The sequence below is a fragment of the Bos indicus x Bos taurus genome, chromosome 10, assembly GCF_003369695.1.
Source record: "Bos indicus x Bos taurus breed Angus x Brahman F1 hybrid chromosome 10, Bos_hybrid_MaternalHap_v2.0, whole genome shotgun sequence".
NCBI classification, from domain to species: Eukaryota; Metazoa; Chordata; class Mammalia; order Artiodactyla; family Bovidae; genus Bos; species Bos indicus x Bos taurus.
Window position 1 is genome coordinate 21,015,690 of NC_040085.1, and position 12,107 is coordinate 21,027,796.

At 37.1% G+C, this 12,107-nt stretch overlaps 1 pseudogene; it reads right to left on the bottom strand.

The window, feature by feature from the left end:
- Nucleotides 1-6,945: 6,945 nt before the first annotated feature.
- On the bottom strand, nt 6,946-7,834 carry LOC113899588 (annotated as a pseudogene).
- Nucleotides 7,835-12,107: the final 4,273 nt, after the last annotated feature.

A 12,107-nucleotide genomic window follows, 5' to 3' on the forward strand; every position in this document is an offset into this window, starting at 1 on the left:
TTTTAGAGTTAATTTTTTTTTGCTTATTTCAAAGTTATGAAAACATTCTACTTAATTTTTTATAAGCTTTTCTATCTTAACTTTCACATTTAAGATCTACTATCATCTTGAGCTTAACTTCTCTGTAAGAAATAGAAGTCAAATTTCATTTTTCAACATGAAAATCCATTTGACCTAGATTTTTTCATTTTGGTAGAAAAACAAACAAACAAAAAAACCCTTTAAGTCCATCCCTGTTATGTATGCAGTCTTATCCCTGTATGTAGTCTTATTTTTATCATCTCCATAGGAAAGTGATCCTTCCCTCCTTTAGGATTAACACAGAGTTTACAACAGCACTACTAAATATTTAAACACTGTTTTCATAGTGTATATATTTTTGTTATTTTAAGTGTTAGTATATGCATGGATTGCTTTATGGATTCTCTATTTAATGCCATCTGCTTTTTGTACCTATTGACCAGTTCTGCATTCTCTAATTATCATAGCTATTTAATAAGTCTTGATATCTGGTAAGATAAGTCTTCTCAATTTATTTCTCTTTCAACTTTTTTTGGCAGTCTTGGCTTAATACATTTCCACATAAATTTGTGATCCACTTTTCAATTCGCACAAAAATTTATTGCTGGAATTTTGATTGGGATTACTTTGAATGGGTAGATTTATTGTCAGAATGATTAATTTTACAATCGATGATCTTGGCATATTTCTCTGTTAATTTATGTCTTCTTGAATTTCTCTCAGTAAATTTTTATAGTTTTCTATATAGCTTGCTAATATATATATTTTCCTTTTTCTCCACCAAGCCTCTTTGCCATTGTTTGCCAATGTTATAATATGGAGGGACAAGGAGAAGCAGGTTGTAATGTGAAAACATGGAAATCTGTAGCCAGTTGCATGGACGTTTGTAAGTTTGCGAACTGGCTTGTGGACCTCATTCCAACCTTACCCAGTATAAAGTCAATTTCTCATCACCTTCAGTTTTCTTCCAACTGAGGATACTTTTAACAGATGAACCAGTAAATCAGAGCAATGGGCAGGCCTAAGCTTCTTTCAAGGATAGTCTTGATATCCTAGCCTTGGAAAAAAGTTCCCAATTTTTCTAGGTCCTTTAACCCACTCTTAGGGTACCTTTCTGTCTGGTTGGAGTCCCCTCAATCCATTAAAATATTTTTCTGGTTTTATTGAGAAATAATTGACATATATCACTGCAGAAGTTTAGGTTGTACAGCATGATGGTTTGATTTACATATACAATGAAGTGAGTATCACAATAAGTTTAATTAGCATTCATCATCTCAGATGAATCAAAACAGATACAAACAAAAGAAAAGGAAGAAAATATCTCCTTGTGATGAGAACACTTAGGATTTACTCTTTTAACAATTTTCCTATGTATTATACAACCACTGTAATGGCAACTCACTCAAGTATTCTTGCCTGGAAAATCCCATGGATGGAGGAACCTGGTAGGCTGCAGTCCATGGGACTGCAGAGTCAGACATGACTGAGCGACTTCATTTTCTTTTTCTTTCTATTGTTTACTATAGCCATCATGTTTTACATTACATCCCTAGTACTTGTTGTTCAGTCACTCAGTCATGTCCAACTCTTTGCGACCCCATGGACTGCAGCATGTCAGGCTTCCCTGTCCATTACCAACTCCTACAGCTTGCTGAAACTCATGTCCATCGAGTCAATGATGTCCTCCAACCATCTCATCCTGTCGTCCCCTTCTCCTCCTGCCTTCTGCCTTTCCTAGCATCAGAATCTTTTCCAATGAATTGGCTCTTCACATCAGGTGGTCAAAGTATTGGAGCTTAAGCTTCAATATCAGTCCTTCCAAGGAATATTCAGGACTGATTTCCTTTAGGACTGACTGGTTTGATCTCCTTGCAGTCCAAGGGACTCTCAAGAGTTTTCTCCAACACTACAATTCAAAAGCATCAATTATTCGGTGCTCAGCCTTCTTTATGGTCCAACTCTCACATACATACATGACTACTGGAAAAAACATAGCTTTGACTATCCAGACCTTTGTTGGTAAAGCAGTGTCTCTGTTTTTTTTTTTTTTTTTTTTTAGCATTCTGTCTACATTTATCATAGTTTTTCTTCCAAGAAGTGAGTGTCTTTTAATTTCATGGCTTCAGTCACTATCTGCAGTGATTTTGAAGCCCAAGAAAATAGTCTGTCACTGTTTCCAATCTTTCCCAGCATCAGGGTCTTTTCTAATGAGTCAATTCTTCGAATCAGGTGGCCAAAGGATTGGAGTTTCAGCTTCAGCATCAGTCCTTCCAATGAATATTCAGGACTGATTTCCTTTAGCATTTACTGGTTTGATGTCCTTGCAGTCCAAAGGACTCTCAAGAGTCTTCTCTAGCACCACAGTTCAAAAGCATCAATTCTTCGGCACTCAGCTTACTTTATAGTCCAACTCTCACATCCATACATGACTACTGGAAAAACCATAGCTTTGACTAGATGGAATTTTGTTGGTAAAGTAATGTCCCTGTTTTTTAATGTGCTGTCTAGGTTTGTCATAGCTTTTCTTCCAAGGAGTAAGCATCTTTTGCTTTCGTGGCTACAGTCACCATCTGCAGTGATTTTGGAGCCAAAGAAAATAAAGTCTGTCACTGTTTCCATTCTTTCTCCATCTATTTGCCATGAGGTGATGGAACCAGATGCCATGATCTTCATTTACTGAATGCTGAGTTTTAAGCCAACTTTTTCACTCTCCTCTTTCACCCTCATCAAGAGACTCACCCTAGTACTTATTTATCTTTAACTGGAACTTTGTATCTTTTGACCACCTACCTCCAAATACCCCTCCTGCTAACACTCTATTTATGGCAACCACAAGTCTGATCCCTTTTTAAATGAGTTTTGTGCTTTTTATTTTTTTAAGATTCCACATATAGATAGACTGGTAAATCTGTTTTTTTGTGTTCCTGTGGAACTGGGTACAGTTTCACTAGCAGATAAGATTGTCCATTTCAAAGTAATATTTATTTGTCATTGTTCTGTTGCTAAGTCCTGTCTGACTCTTGGTGACCCCATGGACTGTAGCATGCCAGTCTCCTGTCCTCCACTATCTCCCAGAATTTGCTCAAATTCATGTCCATTGAGTTGGTGATGTCATCCAACCATCTCATCTTCTGCTGCCCTCCTTTCCTTTTGCCTCCAATCTTTCTCCTGCATCAGGGTCTTTTCCAGTGAGTTGGCTGTTTGCATCAGATGTTCAAAATACGGAACTTCAGCTTCAGCATCAGTCCTTCCAAGGAATATTCAGGGTTGATTTCCTTTAGGATTGACTAGTTTGATCTTCTTGCTGTCCAAGAGACTCTCAAGAGTTTTCTCCAGCACCACAATTCAAAAGCATCAATTCTTTGGTACTCAGCCTTCTTTATGGTCCAACTCTCACATCCACACATGACTACTGGAAAAAACTATGGCTTTGACTATATTGGCATTTGTTGGCAAAATGATGTCTCTGCTTTTTAATATGCTGTCTAGTTTTGTGATAGCTCTCCTTCCAAGGAGTAAGGGTCTTTTAATTTGATGGCTGCAGTCACTGTCTGCAGTGATTTTGGAGCCCAAGAAAATAAAATCTATCACTGCTTCCACATTTCCCCTTCTATTTGTTATGAAGTGATGGGACTGGATGCCATGATCTTAGGTTTTGAATGTTGAGTTTCAAGCCAGCTTTTTCACTCTCCTCTTTCACTCTCATGAAGAGCCTTTTAGTTCCTCTAGACTTCCTGCCATTAGACTGGTATCATCTGCATATCTGAGGTTGTTGATATTTTTCCTGGCAATCTTGAATCCGGCTTGTGATTCACCCAGGCTGGCACTTACCGTGATATACTCTGATGATCCCCTGGAGAAGGAAATGGCAACCCACTCCAGTATTCCTGCCTGGGAAATCTCATGGACAGAGGAGACTGGCAGGCTACAGTCCATGGGGTTGCAAAGAGTTAGACATGACTGAATGACTTAGCTCGCACTCTGCATATAAGTTAAATAAGCAAGGTGGCATTATTTATTTACTAAAATGTAATCTGATGAGTTCAGGTCACTTGGAAAATTTCCTTTTTACATTCCTAAGAGCTGTATAACTTACATAATATTTACTAGAGAGCCATGCCTCTAGATGGATATTGGATTTGTATTATAGTAGGTGATCCTTTATCAGTAACATTTTGATAAGGGAATTTAAGAGATTAAAGTCTGTTTTTTTTTTCTAGAAAATACCTTTAGTTTATTTACTTGGAGTCTAGCTGATAAGGAATTTAGTGTGGCTCCCCTGTCTTCTTTCCTTTACTCAGGAATTTCCTCATGGTGAAGGGAGTGAATGGATAACACACCAGCTGCTTTAATTCCTTCCTCTCATACATTTATAAACATATTACTTGCTACCATTTGGCCACCATCAAAATTGCCCCTATTATGACATTTTAACTGGACCAACAAATATATTCCACATTCAAAAAAAAAAAATCTGTAAGTATAGTAATGTGAAAAAATGGCCACTTAAGACAATTGACTAAAATGATGTTCACATAGTGATATTTGACAATATGGAAATTGTTCAACCTATAAAAACAGAAACAAAGAAAAGATTGTGAACAAAAGTTTTGACAATACCAATAGTTTAGACATACTAAGTCTTTTTCAATACATTTGCTTTCTTTATAATGTATTTAAAGAAAAGAACTTTATTATTATGTATTATTTACTACAATCATTATAGTAATTTCATTAATTACATTTTTCCACTTACCCCATATTCTGCAATTTGCCTATTCTATTGTTTCCTTTTATCAGAAATTTATTTCTCATTCTTTTTTTCCCTATCCTAAATCAATGTTTTAAATATCTCTGTAAAGTCCCATTTAATTATAAATTATGTCAAAAATTTCTTTTTAAAAGTTAGATGAAGAAATGATAGATTCAGGGACATAATCAAATGGATTCCTCTTGAAAATATGTGGTATGAGATAGTCTATTCAGTAATATCAAGATAGTGTGCTGTGCTGGGCTAAGTCACTTCAGTCGTGTCCAGCTCTTTGCGACTATATGGACCATAGCCCACCAGGCTCCTCTGTCCATGGACTTCTTCAGGCAAGAACACTGGAGTGGGTTGCCATGCCCTCCTCCAGGGATCTTCCTGACCCAGGGATGGAACTCACGTCTCTCCAGTCTGCTGCATTAGCAGGTGGGTTCTTTACCACTAACGCCACCTGGGAAGCCCATGGAAATAACATGTGACCCAGAAATTCCTCTCCCAAGGATATACTCTAAAAAAGTGAAAATATGTATTCACAAAATAAACTTGTCTATGTATAACTCATATAGACCAATAACGCAAGCAAATGCCATCAACAGTTAACTAGATAAACAAAATATGGTATATCCATACTGTGGAATTTTATTCAACCACAAATGTAATAAACTACTTTTCCAGTGGTCATGTATGGATGTGAGAGTTGGACTATAAAGAAAGCTGAGCGCTGAAGATTTGATGCTTTTGAACTGTGGTGTTGGAGAAGACTCTTGAGAGTCCCTTGGACTGCAAGGAGATCCAACCAGTCCATCCTAAAGGAAATCAGTCCTGAATATTCATTGGAAGAATTGATGCTGAAACTGAAACTCCAATCCTTTGGCCATCTGATTTGAAGAACTGACTCATTTGAAAAGACTGTGATGCTAGGAAAGTTTGAAGGTGGGAAGAGAAGGGGACAACGGAGGATGAGATGGTTGGATGGCATTACCAACTCAATGGACATCAGTTTGAGCAAGCTCCAGGAATTGGTGATGGACAGGAGACCTTGCATGCTGCAGTCCATGGGGTTGTGAAGAGTCGGACATGATTGAGTGACTGAACTGAACTAAACTGAACACATGCTACAACATAAATGAACCTTGTAAACATTATGTTAAGTGAAAGAAACCAGTCACAAAATGTCACATATTGTATGACTCCATTTATATGAAATTTACAGAATAGGAAAATCCATAGAAACAGAAAGTAGATTAACTATTTCCAGGGAATGGAGAGAGAGTAAATTAGGGAGTGATAGCTAATGGGTCCAAGTTCTCTTTGTGGTATGAGGAAAATTCTGGTTGATAGCATGAGGTACTAGTGTTCTTGAGATAGTTGGAAGAGGCAAACCTAACAATTTTGTAATTTGAAATATACCTAAGAGTCACTAGTCATTATCTTCTAACCTTAACCTACAGAAGACACAAATGATGTATTAAGAAAAGGTTTGGCTTTTTTTTAAAGAGAGCTCTTTCCAAAAATAATTATTAAAAGTACATATAAATGGCCAAATAGTAAAATTATTTTAATTAAATTTTGATGAGAAAATGTAAAGAAATAAAATTATGATAAATCAATTTTTCATAAGAAGGTGAATGCATTTTGCTATATTTTTAATATTGAGATAGTAAAATTTAAATGTTGTTTTATAAGTTTAGCATACAAAACTTTTGACTCACCAGAGAAATATTGGTAATAAATTTAAAATGGACAGATTGCATGTACCAGTATGTATGTATGTATGTGATATTGGCAGCAAATATTAACTAGCTTCAATCTGAATGCCAGCAAGATGACTGATCATCTGGCTTTTGATTATTTTTATTTGAATTTGAAAAGTTTTACTATTAATATAAAATTTTCTCTAACAATAAAAATGGATACAGTTAAAAAAACGGATACAGTTAATTTAATGAACATCTAATTACACTTGAGTATGTTCCTCCTCCTCCAAAATACATTTTCCTAATTTAATTAGTACAATTGAATACCAATCTTTTAATTATTTATTTCCCATACATTGTTTCAGTTATGAACACAGTTCTTCAGAGATTTCTTTCATGCCTTTGACTAAATCTCACCATCTTAATTAATTTTCTCAGTGCCTCTTTCATCTCCTTATTTCAGAGACTATAGATCAAAGGATTGAATAACGGAGTTAACACAATATAGGGCAAAGTCACATATTTTTGCATCTCTGCTGAATTGCCTGCTGTTGGACTCACATATATAATCATGATGGAGCCATAAAACAGGGACATCACAGCCAGATGGGATCCACATGTAGAGAAGGCCTTACGTCAGCCTTCTGCTGAGGGCACCCTAAACACAGCTCTGATAACCAGGGTGTAGGAGCTGGTAATGAAGACTAAGGTAGAGAAAATGATGACTGAGTTAAAAGTGGCACAAATGATTTCAGTGGCAGGGGCTGGCACACAAGGCAGCTTTATAAGGGGTCCTGGGTCACATAGGAAGTGATCGATAGTATTGGGGCCACAAAAAGGAAGCTGGGAGATGAGATAAACTGGGAGGAGAAAACAGGAAAAGCCACAGACCCAGCATCAGGCTCCCATTCTGATGCAACGTTGCACTGGCATGATAGTGGGGTAGTGAAGGGGCCTGAAGATGGCAAGGTACCTGTCAGAGGCCATGGCAGACAGGAAGAAGGTCTTGGCACCACCTGTGGAGAAGAAGTAGAACTGGAGGAAGCAGCCAGAGAAGGAGATGGTCTTGGTCTCAGAGACAAAGTTGGCTAGCATACTGGGGACAGTAGAAGTGACATACCACACCTCCAGGAAGGAAAAAATTGGCCAGCAGGATGTACATGGGGGTGTGGAGATGGTGGTCCCACCACACTGCACAGATAATGCACAAATTTCCAGTTAGTGTCAACACATAGATCACAGAGAAGAGTGAGAAGAGGAAGATCTGAACCTCCCAGGTACAAGGGAATCCAAGGAGAATGAATTCACTCACAGGGTCAGAGTGATTATTTCCTCCTGGACTTTTCATTTTTTTCTCCTAAAATTGCAATAGGAAGACATTATTATCTTTCAAATGACTCTACAGAAGTTTTCTCGTTAAGATATTTCTGAACTGCTTTACATCAATTCAGCGAGCAACATGATTTTAGATTACTTAAAGATTTTTAGCATTCTTTGACCCAGTGTGACACTGGGAAGAAACAAGGAACTTGGAGTGTGGGGGCTAATTATGGCCTCATCTTCATGATCATCATGCCTGTCATGGTCCATTTAATGTCTTCCTTTGTCTGTGTCCTCAGCAATACATAAACCAAGGTAGATACTCCTTGCCATTCAGAGGCTTTTTTTTTTTTTTCCTTTTTCCCCAGAGAATGGGAAGCAAAGTTTAATAAGAATAATTTTTTTTCTACTTTCGATTATGGAGGATATACAAAAGCAAACAGAAGAGTATAGTGAATCCCTACACATTTATCACATAGCTTTAACAATTATTCATGGGCAAACTTGCTGTAACTCCACCTACTTCTACATCTCCCATATTATTTCAAAGCAGATACCAAACGTATGATTTCATTACAAAATATTTCAGCATGTAACCCTGGAAAATTTTTAAAACTATAATCAAAATATCTCTATATAATCCAAAAATTAATAATTCCTTAATTTTATCAGATCAGATCAGATCAGATCAGTCGCTCAGTCGTGTCTGACTCTTTGCAACCCCGTGAATCGCAGCACGCCAGCCCTCCCTGTCCATCAGACTTGTTTTGTTTTACAATTTATTTGTTTGTTTGTTTGCTTTTTGGTCATGCCCACTCAGCTTGTGGGATCTTAGTTCCCCAACCATGGAGTCCTAACCACTGGAAAGAAAGGAGTTCTTCAGTTTGTTTGAAAGTGAAAGTGAAAGAAGTAGGAGCCAAATAAAGTTCACATTTTGTTACTGGTTCCTATGTCTGACACATCTTTCAATCAATAGTTTCCTTATTCATTCCTTTTAAAAATTTCTATTATTTTTAGAATTAATTTTAATTTGAGTATAGTTGCTTTACGATGGGTAAGTGAACTGTTTTATATTTCTCCCTCTTAAAGAAAATGTATATAGTCTAACTGATTTTTTTTCCCCATGTGGTTAGCCAAAGCACTTTAATAGAAAAATGTACTTTTCTTACTGTCTGATATTTTCTTCTGTCTCATATTCAAGGTCAAGAAATCTGGTACATGTGACTTGAATAAGTACTAAAGTATAGAATAAAGTGGTCATTCTACAATTTATTCCTGGCCTATGTGGTTCTGTGGTTCAGTTAACATCTCAACTTAAGTGAGATATTATTTTTCTTAAATATATTTACTTATAAATAACACACATATAACCTAACATTTAATTAAATCAGTTTTGATACTAGATGCTATGTTATACAGTTGAGAATCTAACCAATCATATGCAAGCTATTCTAGTTTACATTTTTATATGAAGAAACTACAATACAGGATTAGAGAAAAGTGAAAAAGACATTATAAAAAATTTTGAATTGTATCTTATCTGAAGTTTTTGTGTGAGAATTATAGTATCTGGTAGAGGCAGACTCCAATATTTCTCTCTCCTGGAGTATGCAGTCAGCCTCAGTCTCCTTGTTCTCTCATTTCAGCAGAAGGAAATGCACAACAAATTCAAACTGGCATCTGAGTATCTTCTTAATGGAGTGGGGTGGGGGAGGTGAGTGTTGGAATGTAATATTATTAAATGTAGTAATTATTCGAAGCCCACAGAATAACCATACTATTTAAACAATTTGAAAAGGTGATTCCATGTGGTTATAAATGGCAATGTGGTCTTTCCTGATTTAAGAAGAAACAATCACACCCTTTTCTCTACTAATACAGCCTTTGTGTATTAGTAGCAAACACATCCTGAGACATGGCTATTTTGTTCAAAACACTCTGCCTTGGGAGGAGATGATCCAATGTACTCCAGGTGTGCAGTCAGGCCTTACTACTGAAATCCTGCTCATAGCATGCTTTTCAATAAATATATGAAGATTGTGTCTGACTCTCTGAGATCACCAAACTTCTCCCAGTGGCTTCATCTAGGGACAACAATGAGAACATTTTGGACAGATCTAAGAAACTGCTGGTTTAGCCTTTAGGGGAAAAGGGAAAGATGATGAGGCAGGCCTGAAGTCCAAGTTGAAGAATAAGTTGGCTTTAAGCCTTGAATCAGAGCATTAAATACAACCAGCAGCATCTGTATATATTTTTATAGTAGTATAGCTATGCTTCTGCACAATAGAGGTGATATTGGCTTTAGGAATGAGAATGTAAAGGCAAGAGTTCTACAAAGTCAAAGGATATAAGGACAGAAGTTAATTATTGCAAAGAATTTACAAAACACTTCAAAATTTTGCTCCATCTGTTCCCTTCTTTCCACAATTCTACACCTGAACCAACCCCAAGTATGCTATGGTAATGTTTAGATTTTGGGATCAGTAACAAGTGTCCCAGGCTTCCCAAGTGGCACTAGTGGTAAAGAATATACCTGCCAATGCAGGAGACATAGGAGACATGGGTTTGACCCTTGGGTGGGGAAGATCTCCTGGAGGAGGGCATGGCAACCCACTCCAGTATTCTTGCCTGGAGAATCCCATGGATAGAGGAACCTGGCAGACTATAGTCCATAGGATCACAAAGAATTGGACTGTAGCTACTTAGCATGCGCACAAGTGTCCCCTCTTTCAGTTCAGTTCAGTCGCTCATCTGTGTCCAACTCTTTGTGACCCCATGAACCACAGCACACAGGCCTCCCTGTCCATCACCAACTCCCAGAGTCCACCCAAACCTATGTCCACTGAGTCCGTGATGCCATCCAACCATCTCATCCTCTGTCGTCCCCTTCTCCTCCTGCCCTCAATCTTTCCCAGCATCAGGGTCTTTTCCAATGAGTCAGCTCTTCCCATCAGGTGGCCAAAATATTGGAGTTTCAGCTTCAGCATCAGTCCTTCCAATGAATACTCAGGACTGATTTCCTTTAGGATTGACTGGTTTGATCTCCTTGCAGTTCAAGGGACTCTCAAGAATCTTTTCCAACACCACAGTTCAAAAGCATCAATTCTTCGGTGTTCAGCTTTTTTCACAGTCCAACTCTCACATCCATACATGACTACTGGAAAAACCATAGCCTTGACTAGACGGACCTTTGTTGGCAAAGTAATGTCTCTGCTTTTGAATATGCTATCTAGGTTGGTCATAACTTTCCTTCCAAGGAGTAAGCTTCTTTTAATTTCATGGCTGCAATCACTATCTGCAGTGATTTTGGAGCCCCCAAAAATAAAGTCAGCCACTGTTTCCCCATCTATTTGCCATGAAGTGATACTTGACTGTAAATATTACTCCACTTGTTTTGTGATCTGTCCTTTCAATATTACTTCAGCCAGAGAAAAATAGACATTGAAATCAACACTATGGTCGCCACAACTAATAACATGATATTGAAATATTCAAATGAAGGTAAAGATCTAATCCTGTTTGATTTTATCTGTATATATCAGATATAGAGCTCTTCACAAGTTCTGGGTCTCATAATTTAAGAAGACCATGGGCAAACTGCAGTAAATTTGTAGAAAACAACTTAGAGATCCTTAGAAGTATGACGTATGAGTAACAGTGGAAGGAATTGAAATTTTAAATTGGAGAACAAGATTCCATTCAGACAGAGGAAAGATGACCATTTAATAGAACAATCCAATCTGTCCCATCTATCTCTCAAAGTAGAAAATTAAAAATAAATAGTTAAATCTATAGTGAGACACATTGCAATCCAATGTGGAGAATAATTTTGTAACAGAATCCTACCTAGTGCTGTTTTCTATCAGAAGACTACTTTCTAGCATGGATTTCATCAGATAAAAGCAGGGAAAGTGGTAGAGGGGGTTTAAGCTTCAGCAGCAAATGTCTTTCAGTATTGAAATTTGGTTATATGCATTTAAGATGTATCAAAAACAAAAAGAAAAGAAAAGAAAACCTATCCAGGCAACATCAATGACATTAAAAAAAATGTAATGAGAAATATTAAGGTTAATGAGAACTTGAGGCTTTCATTTATATTGATAAAAATGAATGGTGTATTTTAATGGTCATTAGTTGACAGCAGACAAAGGGAGGAGAAAAGAGAATTCTGGACAGTGGTTTGGCCAGCAAAGTCCTTGGGTTATGCCTTGGGAAAACAGATAGTCTAATTCTATTAATTGAAGAAACTGGCATTTTTGTTTCCTGAAAAAAAGTGTGTGGAACTTGCTCTCTGAGCCAAA